Raw genomic sequence first — 22,919 nt, 5'->3', positions numbered from 1 at the left:
GTTAAGATGTAAATCTCACAAATTACATGGTGTTACTACATTTAAAATTATCAAGTCTTAATTGTCCGTGGCATCTTTTGACAGTGTTACATTTCATACCCTGTGGTCTTGATATACAAGATTTACTTTCATCACGGTGATTAGCATGCACATTCCATGAAGATTTGCATTAGTAAGGATGAGTAATTTCACATCTCATTTAAACTTTATTGTCACTGTCACTCCAGGGTTGCCCTCACTTTAAAGTTTTGTACTAATACGTATCTCTTAAACTATTTCATGTTGCTTAATTATAGTCATAGAGCATATCATTTCCAATGAACTGAAAACTAAAATGCCACATAATCCGTATATGCTGTTAGGCACTGTAAAATGATATTTTATTTCGAGGAGTTATGAGTAGTTATTGCTAAGCAGAGCACAGGCATGTTGCCAACTGTCTTGTGTATATAAAATCATTTCATTATTAACATACTTCTGAGCTAGTAGAAATGCATAAGATTATAATTTATACAAAAATATGTCTATTCTTTAAAAAACTTTTTTCATGCTGTCTATCATTCTGGATCTATATCTAGACATGTAACGCACTAGTACTTTGTATGCATGTGTTGTTACTGACATCGAGCACATTATGTGAACGGATGTTTAGTTTTAAGAATGAGCAAAAAGGTTTCAGTGCATTTGCATGAAGTGACAAGTTACTTGGTAAAGCTAAAGAAAAAAGTGACAGCCGCTTTCATTCGCTTGAATACATTTCACCTAGTGTGATGTCATTCAGTGTTCAGGAAAAATGTATCAGGATTAGAAAGTATATTCAGCTCTAAAAGTCTATAAGCTTTATTATTTGTAGACTGCAGTCTTCAAACTTTTCAGAACAAAAGGTCCATTGTAGAGGACTGTTGAACCTTTTATTGACCTGCAGTCATGTGTCCTGTTCCCAACTATAATTTTAGCAATTATGATATAAGTAATATTGATATTACTTGCTAAATCAAAGAAAGTCGGAGAATAACATTTGTAAATATATATATATATATATATATATATATATATATATATATATATATATATATATATATATAGGCCTTCAAAACAGCTACTAGCTGTATAGCTGTACAGCTGTATTTTCGTAGGTATTACTAATAAAATTTGGGGAAGACATAACTTTAGTGTAGTCATTGATAGTCACATTTGCAATCCTGATCACATTTATTTAGCGAATGCCATCCTGACACCATTTGTAATAAAAAAAAAAAAAAAAAAAAAAAAAAAAAAAAAAAGTGAGAACAATCTGGCTTTGAACACTGGTTCACCTGTGTGATGACCAGGAGTTCATTGCTCTTATAGCTTGTGCCACAAAGAAGAATAGGTAGAAGGTGTGTTTTTCACACTCAGTACTATCCAGAGTGCCTATAGCTGCACATCTTCACTTAGCCTGCTTGTGCAAAGGAAGGTATTCTACATTAAATTTTTCAATATTTTAGTTAAGCATAGAACCATGTCTACTCGGCTCTTAATGTCATGCAAATAGGGAAGGTAATGACAACAGTTATTTATGTAATAAAACTTTGGGCACCAACATTTCACAGACTACAGCATGATCATCATAGTAGATGCCAGCAATTCCTCTCATAACATATCTTGCAAGTTACTTCACAAGTCCAAGTTGAATTCATGAAACACAAATCAAGCATGTGCTAACACATTGCCATCATCCTCGCAAATCAGTTTTTCAGAGATGTGCTATGTGACGAGGTGTTTATTATGTCATACTCTGGATACTGGACTGTTATCTTCCATTACATGGAAAGCCATTCATAAACACAAGAGAAGGGCAGTGACATGTGTGCTTGACTGAACATTAGTTTTGAATATTCATGTGTGCCCTGCAGCAGTGCACTTGTAAATGATATATCAGTACTTGGACCACTGTCAAGCAGACTACAGAAATACAGAGCATAACTGCATTGTTACATTTGGTATGAGTTTATACTGACACTGGACATAGGTCATCCATGATCATATCACATTTATATTGTCAGTAAATTCTATTAATGTGGATATCACTTCATATGAAGACACATGCCTCCATCTTTGCAGTACTGGTCTTTTGTGTGTGTGTGTGTGTGTGTGTGTGTGTGTGTGTGTGTGTGTGTGTGTGTGTGTGTGTGTGTGTGTGTGTGTGTGGGTGTTATCTAAACAACATCCCGAGAAACAGGTACATGTATGGCTCATTTCTACAATATGCATTCATAACAGTTTCTTTCATCTAGGTTACCAGGATGTATTTAAATGAATTTTTTCAAATTGCAATCATGTAATCATATCCCAAGTTCTGCCTTTGCACACAAGTCTCATAACAGTATATACTACCTGTGACACTATGATGATGTCATCCTCTGTAAAGAGCACTGTGACACTGATAAAAATCCAGCATCTGTGATGGCACAATTAAGTACTGTGTTCTCCAGCTTGTGTAGCTAATTAGGTAGGGAATCAAATTGCACAACAACTAACTTATGTATGTGTCTGTATGTCTGAGTGTGTGTGGACAGTCAGAAGACATTGACTCCAGGTACTAATGCCCTCACTCAAGTATTATTCAGAAAATACTTTTTATACTGGTACATGATTCCACAGCAGTTTCATACAGCCTTCCCAGCATCATGCTCTCACCATAAATAAATGACATTATCCTCTATAAAGTGCACTCTGACACTGTTAAAGTCAGACTTGTGCTGTGCAACTAGCATTAAGTGCTATGTTATCCAGCTTGTGTAACTAGAAAGGTAGGGGTTCTAATTTCACAGCAGTCAAATTCCTTTTCTGTTCATGCAACTATCAGTCTTCCGACAATTTTACACAGTGAGTTCACATTTATGTCACACAATTCTCCTGACATCTTCTTCTCAGCATACACTGATGGTGTCATCCTCTTAAGTGTACTCTGTCACTGTTAAAGTCAGACATCTGTGGTCTTACGTTGTATGGAACCAAGCTTGCAGATATATATATATATATATATATATATATATATATATATATATATGTTACTTAAGTTAAAAATTAATAAAAACAAGAAGTTAGTAAGATATATATATATATATATATATATATACATATATATATATATATATATGTTACTTAAGTTAAAAATTAATAAAAACAAGAAGTTAGTAAGGGACAGAACAGCTTACTTTTCTAACCAAGTTTATCCTCATTTAAACATTCCAAGCCCAGGTTCTAATACTTTTGAATTAAATGGTACTTCTACTTCTGTTAATGCTGAATTAACTCGTGTGGAAGGTGAAAATAGAGAACACCTTACTACTACACCTAGACAGGATGTTAGAAGAAGCAATAGGTTAAAAGGGTCCACTGCTGTTAATTACAATTATAAGAACCAAAGAGGACCAGGGAGAACTGACCAAAACAAGCAGGTTCCTTCAGTGCTCCCTAACGACAAAGTTTTTTTAGGGAACCAACAGAAGAAACAAGGGGGGAATGTGTATTGGAGGAAACGATAACAGATAATGTTTCTCCCACAGGTCTCAGAGACTTTTTGCAAGGACCTGTTATATACACCAATAGAAGGAAAGATTTTACTATTTATAATTTTTCATCATTAGATCTAGATTCTGAACTAGTTGAACTGTTAGCTCTGGGATATACTTTTATACCAAGTACCTATGGGAGTTTAGCTAAAGTTTTGATTGATTTGAAATGTTACATACGCAAGTTAAATTTAAAATTATATTTCAACAACGAAACAACAAGTGTGAATGACAAATTGAAATTGACTAGCGTTTTTAACCCTCCTACACAGCAAAACCTATTACTTTTTGAACAAATGTGCGAATTAGATATAAGACATCTTTTTTCTACACAAAAAATAAGTAGTAGTTTGAATGAGATGAATATATCATTTGCACAACGTGAATGGTTAAAAAACCTGGGTTCTTTAACTGTCAGGTTTTTGAAACCTGACAAAGGAGGGGGATTGGTAGTCTTTGATGATGTCCAATATAAAGAAAAAATGATGCAAGTGCTAGTATCTGATGCCTACGTTGCTTCTTCCCTTAATGAGATTAATGTAGTTCAAGGTCGTATTCGTGGGTATTTTCGTGACCTTTTTTTAGCAGGCAAAATTGACTTGGAGACATATAATTATATTGACATTATTCAGCCAAAGTTGCCTGTAATGTTCGGAATACCCAAGATACACAAAGACCAAAAAAACCCCCCCATGAGGGCATTAATAGATGGTAGGTCTTCTATGACCTACCCTTGTTCAAAATTGATAGACAGTATTTTATTAAAATATGTGAAGAAAATACCTACTATTTGTAAAGACTCCTGGTCTTTTTTACGTGACATTAACAATATTAAGTTCAACTCTGAGTGTAACTTTTTGACTGTAGATGTCATTGATTTATACACATCCATTCCTCACAACGAGGCAGTTGAATGGATTCAACTGCTTCTTAAAGATTTAGGGGCACCACAAGTGGAGATGGATGTTGTAACAGAATTGTTGAGTATAGTGTTATCATCAAACTTTTTCGTTTTTGAACACAAATTCTATTTACAAAAATGTGGAATAGCCATGGGCTCCCCTTGCGGAGCCAGTGTGGCTAACTTGTTTGTAGCCTTTTGGGAAAACCTCTTTATATTATCTAATGAAACTGTAATGCAAAAGATAAAATATTACACTAGGTTTTTGGACGACATATTCATCCTTTTTAAGGGGAACGAAATTGAAGCAAAACTTTTTGTAGATTTTTTGAATAGTTCTACACAATGGTTAAAATTTACTTATAGGTTTTCAACAGTAGAAACAGATTACCTTGATGTGAGACTAACTAAGGAAATAGAAGATGAGATTTACCTGTCTGGCATTTTTAGAAAACAGACGTACTGCAACTCCTTCCTGCACTACACAAGCTTACACCCACCTAGGCAGAAAAAATCTATTGTTAAAGGCCAGTTGGTACGTGCAGGTAGGATGTGCAGTACTTATAGGGATTTTAAAGCTGAGTGCCAGTTTTTGAAAGGAATGTTCTTAAACCGTGGATACCCTGTTTCTCTTTTGGAGGGGCTTATTAATGAAGTTGACACTAAAAGAATAAAAGGGTTGTATAAACCACTACTTGACCAATCTAATGTTGGTAGGCCTACCACTGACAATGAACTAGTACACCAAAATTCCTTACTAAATCAGCAGAGAAATTTTTCTTTAAGCTTTATAACTCAATTTAATTTGAATTCAACAGGAATTTGAGCCATTATTTTAAAAAACTGGCCACTAGTTATTAATTCAGTTAATTTGATTGATAAGTTAGGCCAGCGTCCCTATGTTATTTATAGGAGAAGTAGTAACTTGAAAGAACTTTTACAGCATACTTCTAATACTTATGGTTATATAAGAGCTAGTGGATCATTTAAATGTGGATGCTGCAACATGTGTAAAGTGATGAGAACTGGAAACTCCTTTATAGTTAGGAACAAAAAGTATAATATTAAGCAGAGGATTACTTGTGAATCAAAGTCAGTAGTTTACATCGCTTTGTGTAATTCCTGCCCTTCCTTTTATATAGGAAAAACCAATCGCAAATTAAAAGAGAGAGTATATCAGCATCTTTATGCTATAAAAAAACCTCTTTTAGAGAATGCCTTGGCAAAACATGTTAGTAGTAACCCTGACCACTCCTTTAGCTTTATGGGTATTGACCAAGTACCTTTAACTGATAGGGGAGGCCCTTTTCAGACAGTTCTTGAGTGTGTCGAACTTTCATGGCAGTTGAATTTAGATGCATTTAGGCTAGATGGTCTCAATGAGAATTGTAATATTTCATGTATCCTTAAGCTAAAGAGCTATTTTAGGTAATTCTTATATACACATATTTTCTAGGTATACTGCATAATATTTATAATGTAATAGTACAAAAGTATTAGTTAAGAATATTTTTATGAGGTTTAATATATTTTTATGAGGTTTTTTATTTTATAATACTTATTGGTAACCTAATGGTTTTTTAGTACCATTTATCATGATTTTAGTAATTAATTTTTAATTAAGATAAATTTGTGCAGGATATGCAATTATTTGTCACTTCCTGTTAACTGAGTATTTAAACAGACCAGTTTAGCTGTTTTATTTGTCTTCTTCTGAGGAAGCTGTGACAGGGGTCACGGCGAAAACGTTGTCTTTTTGAAAAATAAAAAACTTTTACGTTAAAGAAGAACTTGGATTTTGTTTCCTGTGGTTAGTATTGACTATCTGGACATAAGGTTGCCTGTCTCTACACATTTTCACAAGTTTGTTTGCTCGTTTTTGACTGTTTATATATATATATACATATATATATATATATATATATATATATATATATATATATATATATATATATATATATATATATATATATATATATATACACACACACACACACACACACACACACACACACACACACACACACACACACACACACACACACACACATACACACACACAAACATGGATCCCATCTAATTGCTGAAATTACAGTACGCCAAAACTCACTTTGCAGAGACCAGTTCTCCAAAACTCCGCTAGTTCGAAACAGCTTTTTGCCAAAACACAACATACTGACAAGACAATCAGTAAAATCTACAACATGCACTGCAATAAATCCTTTGTTTTACTCAAATGTTTGCAGGAGGGAAGACTCCCTGCACCCTGCCATGTGGGGGGGGGGGCTGCACCCCCACACCCACTGCAAATTATGTATACTAACTCTGAGATCACACTACAGTGACAACAGGCTGTACATCTCCCTGCATATCTGGTATGGTGCACTAGACAGCATGAAAGCAAACGTTTCATGGACATGAAATTCAGCAAAGTGCTGTTTCGGACAGTGGAGTTTTGGAGAACTGGTCTTGGCAAGGTGAATTTCGGAGTACTGTAATTTCAGCAATTGGATGGGATCCATACACACACATAGATGTTGCATTCAAATCTGATCTCAATCAACTGGTGTGTGTGTGTGTGTGTGTGTGTGTGTGTGTGTGTGTGTGTGTGTGTGTGTGTGTGTGTGTGTGTGGTTAGTGGTATATTTTGGTCATTGTATGATGTTTTGAATCTCTTTTCATTTGACTCCCACTCAAGAGAACATTTTGCATAGCCCTATGAATCCAAGGTCCCCTTTTCACTATGTACACATAACATCCTTTCTGCAGAACACTAACGATTCATCCCTTCAAGGATGAGTACACACATCTTGAAGTAGAGCCCCCACATTACCCTGTACAAGCCATTTGCAGGCCACTGGATGTATGCTTGCTAATTCTGTCATGGGGTGTTGCACATGTCACATGCAGACCGAGACAGTCTGTAATAAAATCAAACAGATACACAAATATGCACATACACCTACTATCTTCCATCACATAAATATAGCAATTTTGGTTTAAATGGTATAATAGTGTCTAGGATATTATATGCTCTTGACCTTTAGCCTAGTAATGCCTTATGACCCTGTGAAGATTGCACATATCAGTGTTGTTTTCATTCACATATACTATGTTGAAGTGTGGATGTCCTGTAGCCCTACAACAGTGTATTCCAGTTTGTGATTTGAGCTACTGCACTGATGCCCGCTGCTGCTATTTGGTTACTTGTTCCTTCCATAACAGCTGTGGGCTGTTGACATGGGATGATACTGTGTATATTGTTGCCATACTAAGCCACTTATTCTTGTACTGCAGCACATCAACATTGTGCACAGTTCTCATTCAACCATCACAGTGACAGCTACAGTATGGCACAGGTGTGCATGTATATACCTGGTATTTGGAAATGTTATCTGACATATAGCAGTATTATGTCATACTGATTACATGGGCACATATGCTTGAGTTCATCCACATGTTATAATGCTGCTATATACACAAACAAATGACATGTTGCTTTTCACAAGGATTATTCAGGTGTTCCACAGAACTATTGTGTGACTGTCAGCATTTGTGTCATTAACTGTTCTGCATGAACTGCATCCACCTTAGTTTCAATGTGTCCATATATGGTATCAGGAACCTCAGCCACACATTTCCACTAATAAATATATAGACATATGATGTATAACTGATGTAATGCCATGAAATATGTTCAGTTGTATGACTAATTTAACAGGTCTATGTGCTGCATGTGATTCATACCCAATATTGTATTTGGAGGTGATCTCACAAAGCATTTTGTAACTATGTCACAAATCTTAAGGGGAATACCCAGTTATGTGCAAAGTTGGTTGTGGATGGCACCACGCATTCTCAACCACAGGAAATAGACAACAATCTAGCTGGCAGATTTATATCAAACTTCAACCTCCTGTCTTTACTGGTCATAATCCAAATTATACATGCCACCATTCCTCAGCCTATTATCTCAGGAGAACAGGTCATCTCTGCCCTTTCTAATGCTACAAACATGAAATCAATGAGCACTGATGACATTCCAGGTTGCCTTTTAAATAACTTCAAACTTGATCTAGCAGACCAACTTGTATCCCTACTTTACCACAGCCTCCATGCAGCCTACATTCTGGCAGAATGGTGGACAGCAACAGTCATACCTCTACACAATAGGAGGCCATCAACATATCCAGGGAATTGCAGACACATAAGCCTAAGTAGCCTCATCTGTAAAGCCATGGAAATAATCATCATGGACCTTATAAGGAAGGACATAGGAAATCTCTTGACTATGGGACCAAGCCAGTTCAGATTATTTAAGGGTAGATCATGTCTGTTAAATCTGACTGACATCTTCAAAAAGGTCAACAAGGACATGGATGCTGGAAAGACTGAGCATCCCATCTAACTTGACCTGGCCAAGGTATTTGACACAATTCCCCACTCAGAAACTTTCTCAACTAGACATAAACCCCTGTGTCATGAGGTGGATAGCAAAATGGCTCACCAGTAGAAAACATACTGTCAAAGTGGGAGAATTCACCTCAAGCATGAGGTCAGTCACCAGGGCTGTACCACAGGTTTCTGTAATAGGCCACTTCCTGTCTGGTATTTATTTACCAGAAGTTAGTGCAAACAAAGGCAGTCTTTGTCTGACCAAGGTTGCAGTTAACTGCAAATTGGGAACAGTCACTGAATCCATGAATTATACTGATTTACTGCAGAAAGGACTAATGCACACAATTGATTGTTGCCCGAGCCATGGAGAGAAACTAAATGCAAAAAAAAAAAAATTAACTGGAAAGCAAATACACCACCTAATTTACATATGGACAGCTCCCCCTAACAGCAGACCCAGTGGTACATTATTTGGGTACTCGGGATGATCTTATCTGAACTCCATCCGCCCTGCGTCCACAGTGGTGCAAAAGTCCTTCTATGTGGCACTACTTGTAAGTAAGGGCATAGCATCCAGATCAAAGGACATTCTAATTCTATTGTACTCAGCCCTCATCACACCAATAACTGAGTACAATGCACCCTTTTCCATGTACCTCACCAGACATCTGCAACAGCTGGAGTGATCCCAGAGTTTTAACACCAGGAAGATGCAGGTTGTAAAAAACAAGTCCTACAGGGCAGACACAGATTGTCCCACAGTAGTCTGTAGGGACAATCTGTGTCTGGCCTATAGGGCAGTGTATGATCAGGCCCTGATGGAAATGTTACACATTCGTAAATTAAACTGCAAGACAGTCACTCATTCCAAGGATCTTAACCTAGCCTCTGACATAAATAAATCATGTTGGAGAGATAGATATGTCTCTCAGTGACTACATCTTTCCTGGATCAAGATTCCCATTCATGTAAAGTAAAGCTCTTCCATGATTCTCTTCAAGCAAAACCTAAATAAATGGATGTGCAATTGTAAATTTACTCCTGGAGGGGTGGTGCCCATGTTCCTCATGGACAGAGGCAGTGAGTAAGACATATCATGGCATAGGCTCATACCATTGTGAACTTCATTCACCTAGCTATTGAAAATTGTTAAGCTCACATTAAATCTCTTGGCTTATTAGTGTAATACCCTCCAGTGAGCCTATGAACGTATGAAGTGCAATTGTTGCCTAGGTATAGATATAGTGTGATTATACTTCATCACGGACATACCAGTATATCACATCATTATTACCACTTGATAGTTTGCATGGAGACATATGGTTGTATGTCAGGATTTCATGGCAGTACACCATTTCGACTGGCAATGTCAGAAGGACAGTGATTGTGTGGCACGTCTTGAGATGTGACACATGCTTATAGAGGGTGCTCCGTTTATTTTTTGGTACTTGTACAATAGTACAGTGATAGCGTCCTCAATCATTGACACTTGACTTTGCACTGCTGCACTTTCTCTGCACATGAGCATAGCTGATGCATTGCCATCAGTCTCACATACTGCTGTACCATTCATTATAATGGATCACTTCTTAATTCACACATCAATTGTAGATGCTTCAGACAATATCCATTGGTATTACACATGTCAGATGCATGCAATACTTAGCTGTGTGTAGGGAATCCATTCATAACAGTGTGGTGTTTGTATTTGTTGTTATCTCTGTATGGCCGATACTTGCATCAGCCAGGGATGCTTTAGTCAAGAGCATCACATTTGGCACATTGCGCTCCCACACATCTGGTAGACCATACAGAACTATTATTTGAGATGTATAAACATTTGGATTTAACAGTGCAGACATCCCTTCAAGGTGTTCTACTAGATGCTTGTGTGATATGTCTTTCTGTGTTGCACCCAGTAAACACACAGCTCAGTGACAACATTAATGGCATGGGTTTGATTCTTGCAAGTGGTGATTGCGACTTAATGTGTTATGCAAACCTTTCAACTGGCCATGATTGGCCCTAATTTCAGCTCCACTGAGTTTACTGAATCCCCAGAACAGTCTTCCAAACAAACACTTACACTTGGTTAAACAGAAAAAATAAAATAAATAAAGTAAATCACAGATCAGATCTCATTCAATTTACTGCTAAAAGTAGTAAAGTCATTAATTGCATACAGAAAATATGTGTTAGTGGCCCTCAAAATAGCACTGCTCGCCTATATAAAGCACATTAGTAAAGATTTTCCATATTTTACAGTTAAAAACTTAGAACAAGTATACAAGAATAATAAATAAAACACAAACTGCAATTAGCCAATAAACTGTGATCATCATTAATTCTGATTATCTAAACTAAGACTGAGCTAACTTGTTTGTTTGTGTCTTTCAGCTTTTCCTGGTTAGGGGTCGCCACAATGGAACTCCGGTCCGCTAATGATTAGTAGTGGATTTTTACGTACCGGTTTACCAGCCCTGACGCACAACCTTCAACGAAAAACTAAACTATAAAAGTAACATTTTTTTAACAGAACCCTTACTACATGAACAAAAATATGTATAAATTTAACAGGATCTACTTAGGGGAGTCAGTATGTGGATCATGGAATATCTTGTACTCTAGATTCAGAAATGAGTTTTGTGATGAGTAGAACCAATTTATCTAATCCTACAGCACAAGATATTTCATGCGTCTCATAAACCTAACTTGCCCATTTCCATGAGCCCATTTTTTTGTGATTTTTAGGTGACACTAGTGTTTCCCCTTTGACTTTACTGGGTTAGATTAACTGCATACATGTATTTTGAATAGTGTCATAGGTAGCTTATATACGTTTTTATGAAATGATTATCTAATGGATGGTTTGCTACTTTTGCTTTAAGATACATTTTAACATTGTTTAAAATGCCCATTAATTTTTAAGCACTTTTTGGTTTAATATGGGTTGTGTTAAGCTTTGTTCCTTGTATAGTTTTGATAGAATTTCAGTTTGTTTATCCCTAATTAGTTTAGATATACCAAAACAGGGAGTCAGTAAATATACCCTAACTAATAGAGGTTTATAGGTAAGTACTAGGCTAGCTACTTTTGTGGACTATTTTAAGCGTAGTCAATTTCTCTTTCACAGGTGAGACTCAAACCCTGTACCTTGTCTTTGTGAGATAAACACCTTAACCATTATACTAACCCCCAGCTTGCCCCTTAAAAAGCTTTTAGCAACTTCCTGTCATACCACTCCAAATAGATGCCCATAATACACAGAGACAAAATTGGGTTGGGTTGCATGGCTAAACATATAAAGATAATGGTGGCTATTAGCCTATTATACACCTATGAACCTATGGACCAAAAGTATTGGCATTAGGGAGTGGGATTGTGTTTGGAAGAGATTGAGGCATAGGATAAGAGTAAAGGCTAGGTAAGCAGATGTATTTAGTGTTGTGCATGTGTGCTACTGTACGCAGTGTGTGTCTAAGTGTCTTTTGTAGTGATAGTGTTACAGAAAGTGTTTTTCAAATGTACGGTACGGGGTTAGGGTTAGAATTATGGTTAGCATGCAGGGGGCCTCTTGCAAGCTGGAATTATTTTTATTGACCACTTCCTGCAATGAGGCATGGTCTAAGGGTACTGTACCCCAGCCTGAGCAATAGAAATGTCTGCCAAATCTGCTGGCACACCTAATCCAGTTCCTGCTCTGAGTGTTTGTCTCTGCCTGGGCTACAAAGAGAAGTACTGCTTCCTCCAACATATCATACCTAACCCTAAAGCAAAACAAGCAAACCCTCATCACACCTCTGTTTCCCCTACCAGCTCCAACAGGTATCCAAGGTGTAAATTCAGTTTGGGTCACCTGGATCACACTCCAAGCTTTATCCTTTTATAACAGCAGAGCTGACATTTAGACTTGGGTTTGGAAGGTCATTTTATATGATCTAGGGTATTCTGGAGTTGCAGTGTCATGTTTTGCATGTGCAGTCTGTGAACTTTTACTTTAGTTTTTAATGAGTGGCATAAAAACTGCAGGTTTAGCAGAATTTTAGTAGTTTTAATAGCCCACTAAGGATATGGATAAAATGAAGAAAACTGCAAACCAAACTTATCCTCAGTGGCACATTCTTCACTTATGTACAGAGTCAAAGTATCTGACAGCCATTAGCTGAGACACAGGTCTCATTACCATCTTTGTTTGCAAAGACACTATGGACAGCATATTTTAACAGCTGCACAAAACCATAACGGTACTGAAATCAATCCTTGCATAAGCACACTAAATGGAATAACTCTACTGAGATGATTATGTCACTTTATTGCAATCAATATAGAAGATTATGAGCAGGTTGGTGATTATAACCACTTTATAGTGCATGGAGCATGGTGATTGTGCTCCAATATTTGGAAAAAGACAAATCAGTTTAACACCAGGGTGGTGTGTGACCCAGTCTTAACAATTGTTAAGCAACCCCTGTTAATGTCGTTAAGATCGTGTCTACTGCTCTGCAGTAAAATCTGCCACTACTGACTAGCAGATGACACTGGCAGAGCCAAAAATTTGTTTCTGCCTGCTGTCCATATCCTTAATGCATCCCTAACTGCCTGAAAAAAACATTAGAAAGTTGCTAGAATAACAAGATGTGTTTGCCTGCAAAATATGAAGGATACGAATTCTGCAACGCAAATGTGTGTCATTATTTAGGGACTTCAATCCTTGTTGGCTTGTCTGAAAACCATAGATTTTATGAGGAACCGACCAAAAATATGACGTAATAATCTGGATGTTCTGAAACAATCTAGACAGTAGAGAGGCAGTATAGGTAAGTATAAACAAGACAGACAGCATTACATTACCTTTCTGACAGTGTCCATTAAGTGTTTTATGACTTTCAAAGCCAATAAAACATTTAGTGATTTTTTCCTTGTAATTTATAGTACATGGAGCAGATAAAGCTCCATCCACTACAATGATTTATGATTATTTCACAATTCATAACCCTGTGTTATTTGTTCTCGACATGGATGCCAAGATTCACCTCTCGAGCTTCACTGTAGAGCTGCATTTCTTGGCTTCCATGTTTTAAACACATACTAGGTGGGTTATAATCAGTGATCAAGTGTTTCAGCTACATGGCTGCTGAATGCCCTTTGCATATGTCCCATGAGCCTCCATTACAGGAAGTTTAAGGTATCACATAGTGAAAACTCTAGTTTGTCTGGGTTTTTCTTGCAGTTTTTGCTGAATGATTTGTCTATATGACCTTTTTATCCTGTGGCTTGGATGTTAGATGATAGTTTAAGCTGGGTTCAAAAACCATCTGTTTCTAAAGTATAGCTAAACATTCCACTTATGCAGTGCTGATGAGGTTAATAAAAAAGGATGAAATGTGGGTGTCCACAGCTAGTAAAGTTTGACTTTATTGGTTTGATTGAATTGATAAAGAGTTAAAAAATTAAAGGTGATTCAGAAGCCATGTAGCTGAAACACGATGTCCATAATGGGTCATTTGCATATATCCCATGGGCCTTCATTATAGATGATTTAAGGTTTTAAACAGTGAAAACTCTTGCTTGGTTGAGTTTTTCTTGCAATTTTTACCTAATGGTTTGTCTCTATGTTCAGCTATAGTACCTATCATGAGACATATCGTGAACCATTTTTTACCAATGTCCCACTACTCAGTTTCTCACCTTACTGTCCCCACCTTGTTTACCCATTATGACCAAGAAGTAACAATAAACAGATAAAAGGTGTTTCTCCAGGGGGTAGTGCTTCATGCAGCTCTCATTGGGGGGAGGGTGTTCGCACATCTCAGTATCTAATATACTACCTTTGAGGTTGCACAAACTCAGAAAGAAATAACTATTTCTTTCTTCTCCAGGTCGGATGAATCTCAAAGGCAGCATATTTAGAGACTGGAGTGGGGGGGGGGGGGGTGCAGCTGTACTGCAAACAATAGAGTCGGGAGACTGTGCTTCTTTATGTAAGCTGAGGTGGAATAACCAGTGGCAGGGTGCTACGATTTGGATACTAATGCAGAAATGAGTCTGGTGTCACTTCTGAGTTAATCCTCAATACTCTGAAGCTGTTCAGGCTCCTTTAGGCTTCAATACCAGTAAAAAGCACAACCAACAAATACATTTGATGAAGTTCATTGATGCAACTGGATGAAAGCGCTAACAATAAATCCTTTTAAAAGTGGAACACCCTGCTATACCTTCCTTTTTGTCCTTTAGGCTTCATCCCACTGTCAGAGGTACACTATTTGGAACAGTAACGTAATAAAGTTTGCCAGTGGTGTTGTTTCATGCCTCATAAGGAACATGCTATTCATGTCCAGTAAACTGCAAAAAATGGGTGTGAAGTGACAGGCCCAGCACTGCTATTTGGGTTGGGATTTCTACAGTGGTTCACAAATACCTAATTTCAGCAATGAACCATGAAGTTCCAAATGTGTGAACCTGACTGAACTAAAAAATGTAATTTTCCACATCAGCCATCTGTTGATTGACTCCACAGAGTTTGTGAAAACTTTTCCTGGTACTACATGAAACAAGGAAGCCTAAGTGTTTATTACAACATGAGGTTATCGGAGGCTTAACATGATTATTTATTTTAAAGTCATGCTTGCTGTTGCAAGGCAGCATGAAGTCTGATGTTGCTTTTTTAGCCTCAGCAATTTAATAAAATGAATATTATATAACTAACCTGGACAGTATGCTTTAGAATATTTTGAATTTATTTGTGTACTACATATAAACCACAAAAATAAATGCCTCAGTTATACTAGGGATGCTAGAGGAAAACTTGTAGATATCAACAGTGCTATTGCATGTAAACATACTTTGATCCAAACAGTTTCAGTTTCACTGCCAAACAATGCATTAAACTATGTCTCCACATAAAACAGGACATATCATACCCCCCATATCAATAAACAAATAAATAATATATATTTTTCTAGCAAAAGGAACATAAATTTACTACGTCATCCAATGATAAAGTCATAAGAGATGAACATATTCATGCCGAAAAGCATCTGATCTAGTTACATTATGGGATCCCATACTAAAGATAATAGTGTAAGCAAAACATCAGTTGATTGTCTAGGAAATAAACAGTAGACAATCACTATCTTGAATAATTAATTAAAAAATTAAATGTTTTCTGCATTATTTAATAAAAATAATATCCAGTAAATACCACTGCCAAGCAGTGCAACCATCCACGTTGTTATTTTCAACAAACTTCTGTGTTAGGAACGATGGGTGTTTGCAGGCTTTCTCTGTTTCATACCATACACTTTAATGAAAACAATAAAAAAAAGTTTAACCTTTTCAACTTTATCTCATAGAAATGAAGAAGAAAAAAAAACAAAAAAGGAAGCCTTAACAAAACAATTAATTTAAGTTATAGATTCAGTTACTTAGTAGCAACATCCCTTTGTAGCTGCTAATGAATGTTCAAGAAAATAATGTTAAAAATAATTTAGGATATAAAACATGATATTAAGAAGTATGCACTTAGCACTGGAATTGGTAAATATAGAGTTCTGACACTTGGGTTCCATTCATATCTTTAAAATTCTGCTCAGCAAAGGTTTGCAACCTTATTAAAAAAAGCAAATACAAGAAATCTATGACAAATACTAGACTGACAGAGATCAATGACCCTAATAAGTGAAGATGATTATCTTCCATCATTATCTTTTAATAGTTTAGAATCGTGTTTCTAGAGACAGGGAAGGGATACCAGCTGCAGCTAATAAGGAATTATATTTAAAATTTAATGATGCCACATTTCGTTTTGGCAAAGCTTTCTCCTAAAGAAATTCAGCAATGCAAGATGTTTGCTTGGATGAGAAAAGAACTACAAACTTTTACTAAATATACTTCCTTCTGATATTAAGTAGAACTTCAAATATATATTAATGTGTACTTCTTTAGAAGAATTAAGTTCAAAATGTTAAGACTACATTCCTAACAGGTAGCAACATGAATAAGTGTTAATACTATTCTTGCTGAAAGCTATAGACTGAGCGCTAACATATTTTCTCCTTATTGTGAAGCACTGCATATAATTAACTTTTCACAACTCGTAACTTTCTTTTAATATGTAAGCATAAATGCAATGTTAAGTGCCAATGATAGTTTATATTGTCATTGATAATGGTGGTAACAGCAGAAGTGTGCACATAAGACAGACCCCATTATGATTTTCTTAATAATACATATGAATGGATTATCACACACACACACACACACACACACACACACACACACACACACACACACACACACACACACACACACACACACACACACACACACACACACACCACACACACACACAGTTAAAAGATGTAATGTCATACAGTATTTACATCAAAAAGGAATATATTGTTTATGTTTACAAGGAATGTATGCAACCTAAAAAGGTTGTCTAGGTTGCAAACCTTTACCTAGGTTCACAGCATAAGTAATTAACATTGGTAATACTAAAAGATTAGGCATAGCCATTGTGATTTCTAAAGAAGTAAAGTGTTTTTTCGATATTATCAATATATCAGAGAATGCAATCAAAGATTTTGTAGGAAACACTTATATTCCCAGACATAAATTGTCAGTACATGTTATACTCTGGGTACGCAACAAAAAAACACTGAACTAATAGGATCCTCAGTCCAAAACAAAGAATAAATCAAGCGCACACCATATAGTGGAACCAATGCTGAAGCTAGCCTGTTGTTCTATAGAATAAAAAGCAAAATAGTCATAGTATATAAAAACTTTAATACCAAGTAAGCACTTTCACAAAAAGGCTTGATAACCTAAAATCTGGTTGACTCAGAAGTGCTTGAAAGGCATTTTATTGGTCACAAGTGGTCAAATTACCTAAGCGGTGACTGTACAAGATAATGTGAAGAGGAACACTGAGGCAGCTGTTGGAAACAGCAAGATAGTTGATTTGCACCTTGCCTTGCCACCAACTGAAATAAACTATAAAACAGCAAATTAACTAACTAACTGACTAAATACATATGTGCAGCACAAACCCTAGCAGCAAAGTTCCACCCATTAGTCCTGTCCTTCAATAACAAAGACCTAACCCGAATCAGCACAAAGTCACATCCTAGCAATCATTATATTGAATGGGCCTATGGCTCCACAGGCTGGCTGAAATAAAAATAACTACACAAATAAATAAATAAATATTCTTGAGTGGATCCGAACAACTGATTCTGGCTTTTGACTGTTATTTGCATCACTATACCAATAAGAAGTTTGGTGGCAATAGTAATTCTTAACCTAGTACAGTACACAGTCTCTAACTCCACCTTGCTGTCTCATTGAATGTTTCATTTCAGTGTTGCTCTTGTTGTTATTTTGTACATTTCCTGACTAGGATGTGCTGGTTATATGCCATTTGGGCACATATGAGACGATTACAAGTTCAGAAGCCCAGTGTCTTATTTTCAGGGAAGACCCAAGGTGGTGTTTCTACTACAAGGAAAAATTTGGCCAGGGCATCTGGGAAACCCCCTGCTCTTTTTGGTAGATGCTGTGGGACCTTTTACATCCATTTGAGCTACCACCCACTTGTGGAGATGGGACCTCAGTTTAACATTTCCTCAGAAGGATGACATACTCAGGTGCGCAGCAAAATCCAGTCACCTGGAGGTGAAATAGAATCCAAAGTGTTGTGTTCTTGTCATCCAGCACAACAGATGAGAGTGCTACCTGTTGTACCACCGACACTGACTTCAAATATATACATATACTGTATATATATATATATGTGTGTGTGTGTGTGTGTGTGTGTGTGTGTGTGTGTGTGTGTGTGTGTGTGTGTGTGTGTGTGCATGTGTGTGTATATATATATATATATATATATATATATATATATATATATATATATATATACATATATGCATAGGTTTGCAATCACTTACCTGAATGGCAGTTAGTCGAATGGCTGATTGTTGAAATCACAGTTTCCAAGGGGCAGGAAACCAAATCAAGAGTGGTCGACCACGTTTAGTCAAGTTGTAGGGTGCACTCCACCTTTCAGCAAGTGACGTAGCGAGACTTCACGCTTCAGTGAGGAACAGGGAATTAGCCCAGTTCCTCACTGTAGTGCGATCTCAGAGTTGGTATATTTAATGTGCAGGGGGTGTGAGGGGTGCAGCCCTCCACATGGGGTGTGCAGGGGTGTGCAGCCCCCCTGAAAAATAGTACAATTAACATACCGTTGAATGTAGAATTCAATGGTACATTACTGTGCATAGCAGGAGGTGAGTGATGTATGTCGAATACATCGAACCATGGAGTTCGATGTATTCAGTTTTGTTGTGGGTTACTATTTGGAATTTTGGATTCAGCATTTAAGGTCGACATTGTAAACCTTTGACTGATGTTGATCTGACATTCCCATAGTAAACCATATATATGTATATATATATATATATATATATATATATATATATATATATATATATATATATATATATATATATATATATATATATATATATATATATATATATATAGATATGCATACATAGCTTCCAATAATCTATTCATGTTTTAATTTATATGCAGTATAAGAACATATTGTAAACCACCCTTTAAGGGATAATTAAAGAGCATATGTTTTAGAATACTGATTTTTTTTGTAAGGTTTTGGGGTCTAAATGATTATATTTTGACTAATGATTACCTTAAACCTGATTCTGTACTAGTAAAGTTGAACTTCTTCAAAATGTGTATACTTTGCCATCTGAACTCAATATATATTTATGCTAGAAATCCAATTTCAAGAAGTATAGTCAATTTAACATTAAAAGAAAAATATCTATAACAGACTAATTTTGGAAAATGGGTAGAAATATAAGTTCTAAATATTAGCAATACATGATATAATTCAATTTCAGACCTGTAAAACATAAAATATTAAGGATGTATACTCAATAAAAGTCAAATTTCAGTGCAAATAAATACAGACATTTTTAATCAGACAAGAAAACAAAATGTATCAAGCACCCAAAAACACTCAAGAGTAACTGATTTATGAGCCATTTGAATTAACATGTCACTTAAAAATGTATAGCACCTAATAATATTTAATTCAGTCTCATTTATATTGGTTTATACAACAGAACATAAAACATGCATAACATTTTTCCACAGAGAACAATGCAGCAATTAATACAAGTAGTTAATCACATTCTTAGTAATAAATCATCAGACCTATTTTTTTGTCAATGGAGTTTCATAAATCATATATAAGCTAATTGTCTCCAAGACTAGATAAATGATGAAAAAAGTACAAAAAAGGACTGCTCTTTACCTAAAACAATCTCAATGGTTACTTTTACACATATTTAGAAATATAAAATTTCCAACAAATAACCAATATGAAATATCATCTACAAATAGTTAGAAACCTTCTTCTTCTGGCTGCTCCCATTAGCAGTCACAACAGCAGATCAGTGGTCTGCAGAATGAGTGTCAGTAGAGTTTTATCGTGTCAGTTTGCCAGCCTGGTGCCCAACCTTCCTCAGAAGGCACACACACGCACATCTAGGGCCAATTTATAGTGTCCAATCCACCTGCAGCATGTCTTGGGAATGTGGAAGGAAACCAGAGCACCCGGAGGAAACCTACGCAAAACAGGGAGGATATGCAGGCTCTGCACAGAAGGCACCCCAGGCAACAATCAAACCAGAGAACCTCTTGCTGTGAGGTGACAATGCTAACCGCTTCACCACTCTGCCACCCACAAATAGTTAAAGAAACATAATAATACTTTATTCATCACAACAAAAGATGTTACACATATCTAATGACAACAAGTATCATAGAATCATAGGAATTATATGAGGTTACTAGGCTATTGGCCTTGAGGCCCTTATATGCCTAGCCAAGAGTTTAGCCCATGTTTAGACAAATCAGCACCTGATGCCCCTGTCCAGGAGGGATATGGATGGAATCCCAGGTGTATATTTTCTGTTTCCCATCCAGTTATCCAGGTTGCACTTATAAAGGGGTAAAGAGGTACTCTGCTTGATGTGAAGAGGGAGTCTATTCCATAGATGAGGGAGTTTCTGGGACACAAATCTGTCCCTCCAGCAAGTCTTGTTGATGTCACAGACCAGGTTGAGGCCGAGTGTGTGGATTATTCGAGTGGAGCTTGACTTGTGGATATGCAGCAGTCCCATCAAGGTGGGATCTGTGATCACCTTGTATGCCAGACAGAGGTCACCTCTGAGGAGTCTGTATGAAACTGAGTAGAGGGATACAGCTTTTAGCCTATCTGTGTATGGTAGATGTTTGAAGACCTGGATTCTCCTGGTGAGGAACCTCTGCGGTCTCTCTCTAGCTGCTGCATGTGCTTTGTGAGGTACATGCTGAAAGGGGCATTGTACTCAATAATGGGCCTTATAAGGAAGAATACAAGGATGTCATGACCTCCTTGTCCGTGGATGAGATACCCTTACTTAAGAGGTTGGCCATGTAGAAGGCTTTCCGTACAATGGAAGCAACATGGTGGTCAAAAGTCAGGTTGCTAATCACCCTGGTTGCCCAAATCCCTTACGACTGATTGCGTGCTTAGGACATTGTTATTATTGTGATAATTTGTGGGGATGTCACTCTCCCCAAAAGGGGCGATGATGCATTTTTTGGTATTCCGCTTGAGGACATATTTCTGATACAAGTTATTTGTCTGAGTGAGACCCTTTTGGAGGATAATAACCAAATAAACCACAGAAGCAAAACACTTGTAAGCAATAAAAGCACTGAAAATAGAAGAGCCATGACTCTTGGGAGGTAAAAAACACCACAATCCTTTAATATTTCCACAGTGAGCCAGTTTGCTACCCATCTGGTAACATATGGATTGATGCCTAGTTGAGAGAGTTTATCTATTAAGCCCGAGTGGAGAATAGTGTCAAAGTATTTGGCCAGGTCAAGGTAGGCAGTGTGCACTGTCTTCCCCTCATACATTTACCAGACATGACCTCCCCTTGACGAAGCCAAACTGTGTAGGATCAAGTGCTTGGAGGTTGGCAATGTCCTTGTTAATGAGGTCTATGATAATTCATTCCATGGCCTTCCAGATCAGGCTAGTTAGGCTGATGGGTCTATAATTTCCCAGATCGGCAGATGCTCCATCTTTGTGTAAAGGGATGACAGTGGCTGTCCTCCACTCAGTTGGGATGAAGCCAGTATTCAGACTTTGGTTGAATAGGGTGCCTAATGGTGCTGCAAGTTCCTGCCTGAGTTCATGTAGGATGCAGCCTGGGATATTATCGGGTCTCACAGAGGCTGTATTTTTTGCCTTTAAGAGAGCAGTGATGACCTGTTCCCTAGATTTAAGGGAAGGAGGCAGGCACTGATCATGTCCTGATTTACTGATGGGGGGACAGAGGGATAAAGTTTTCACTGAATCTGTCAGCCAGCAAGTTTGCTATATCTACAGCATTTGTATATGTGATGTCCTTGACCACCAGTTCTGAACAGATCTGGGTGCCTCCTTTGAGGTTGCAAACATATGTGAAGAAGGCCTTATGATTGTCTCTAGTAGAGGTGGCCAATTTGGACTCGAAGCTTGCTTTGAGAATTTCACTAGTGCTCTTATTTGCTTGTTCAGCCTAAGGAAACATTGCTTCCAATTGGGCACCTGCTCCTTCTTGGTCTTGGTCAGCAATTTTTTCCTTTTGTTATAGAGGTTTACTCTTCCTTGCAGAGGATGATTTAGTCCTGTCAGGTATTCCTGATTATATGCATCTATATAAATGCTCAGATAGTGCTTTGGTGTAGTTAGATGTTGGTGCCAGTTCCTACAGAGGGGGAGGGGGCTGTGAAGCTGTTTATATCATCCCTCAGGAGGCTGTAATCAGCTTTGAAGAAGTTTTTATTTCTGATCCAATCTTGATGGGGGTTAGGGGAGATGGTGACTTCAAAAGAGACCATTTTGTAGTCGGATGTTACCAGGGAGGATGATACTCTAGGGATGCTGCAGTGGTTACTTATGTTGGTTAATACCAAGTCCAAGATATTAT

The sequence above is a fragment of the Protopterus annectens genome, chromosome 2.part0 (assembly GCF_019279795.1).
Source record: "Protopterus annectens isolate FY-2018-M chromosome 2.part0, PAN1.0, whole genome shotgun sequence".
Lineage (NCBI taxonomy): Eukaryota > Metazoa > Chordata > Ceratodontiformes > Protopteridae > Protopterus > Protopterus annectens.
This window is presented reverse-complemented; position numbering follows the sequence as displayed.